Source organism: Triticum dicoccoides, chromosome 1A (genome assembly GCF_002162155.2).
Source record: "Triticum dicoccoides isolate Atlit2015 ecotype Zavitan chromosome 1A, WEW_v2.0, whole genome shotgun sequence".
Lineage (NCBI taxonomy): Eukaryota > Viridiplantae > Streptophyta > Magnoliopsida > Poales > Poaceae > Triticum > Triticum dicoccoides.
The window spans coordinates 46,546,669-46,548,456 of record NC_041380.1 but is presented as its reverse complement, the minus strand read 5'-3'; positions in this window follow the sequence as shown (position 1 = coordinate 46,548,456).

The following is a 1,788-nucleotide window of genomic DNA, read 5'->3' as shown; positions in this document are numbered from 1 at the left end:
TGGACTTAATGGGCCAAGTAAGGGAACACACCAGCCCACAAGGGGCTGGTGCACCCCCTATAGGAGGAAAATGAAAGTATGAAGTAGGACTCCTACTTCCTTCCCCTCCCCCTCTTCCTTTCCCCCTTGTCCAAATATGGTAAGGGGGCGAATTGGACTAGGGGCCCAAGTAGGATTCCTCCTACTTGGGCGCGCCGTAGGCTGCCTCCCTGCCTCTCCCTCCTTTATATATGTGGGGAGGGCACCCCTAGAACACACATCAATTGTTCCTAGCCATGTGTGGCGCCCCCTCCACAGTTAACACCTCGGTCATATCACCGTAGTGCTTAGGCAAAGCCCTGCACCGGTAACATCATCATCACCGTCACCATGCTGTCGTGCTGACGAAACTCTCCCTCGGCCTCAACTAGATCAAGAGTTCGAGGGACGTCACCAAGATGAACGTGTGCAGATTGCGGAGGTGTCGTGCGTTCGGTACTTGGATCGGTTGGATCGCGAAGACGTTCGACTGCATCAACCGCGTTACTAAACGCTTTCGCTTTCGGTCTACGAGGGTATGTGGACACATTCTCCCTGCTCGTTGCTATGCTTCTTCTAGATAGATCTTGCGTGATCGTAGGCAATTTTTTGAAATACTATGTTCCCCAACAAGTAGTGCCTCCCTCTGGTGAATATAGTGGCCAAGAAACTAGTGGGCATTGCTTCTTTCATGGCTATGGCTGGAAGATTGCTCCTGGTAAAATCAGTTCTTGTTTCATTCACAATATTTTTCATGGGCTACATTGATGTTCATGTGACAATTAAACATCAGGTTATCAAATATCCGAGGCATTGTCTTTGGACACTAGTAGACAAAGGGTCAAATGTGAAGTACATTAGTGCCGGTTTGAATTTGAGCCGGCACTAATGTGACCATTAGTGCCGGTTCCAACGGCTAGGCGGGCGGGCATCATTAGTACCGGTTCGTGGGTAACCTTTAGTATCGGTTCATGCCACGAACCGGTACTAATGAGGTTGTGTCAGGCTATGGTCAGTCTGGGGCCCCCACGAAGACCTTTAGTACCGGTTCATGCCATGAACCGGTACTAGAGTTTCTTTGTAAGATGATTTTTAGTCCCACCTCGCCAAGAGAGAGGCAGTATGAGCGGTTTATAAGCCGTGAGTGCAAAGACAATGAAGAAGAGTTGCAATGCTCACCTACATGTTGATTAGCTTCAAGCCTTGCGGAATAGCATAGATTGCACTGAGCTATGTGCAGTGCAGTCTACACTATTCCGAATGGCTTGAAGCAAATTAACCAGCATTGCACCTCTTTTTTATTTTTAATAACTTATTTAAACTCCGGACTTCTTTTGTGTTCAGTATGTAGCATTCAAAGCGACGTCATCAATTTCCAACATGTTCTGACATCATTTGTTGTTTTTCGGTCATTTACCTAATTGTTTAGAGAGCTAAATGACCGTGAAATTGAAAATTAAATGAATCTTGAAAATGTTGAAACTTGGCATGGTATCATCATATCATCCGCATAGCATGCGCGAAAGATTAGAGAGGGTCACGGCAAAAACTGGACGCACTTCGTGTACAAACTGGACAAACTCTTTCAAAGTATCAGGGTTTCGGACGAGAACTCATCTGTTACATGGCCACTTCAATGTTTTTTAAACTTATTTGAACTCCGGACTTCTTTTGTGTTTAGTATGCAGCATTCAAAGCGACGTCATCAATTTCCAACATGTTCTGACATCATTTGTTGTTTTTCGGTCATTTACCTAATTGTTTAGAGAG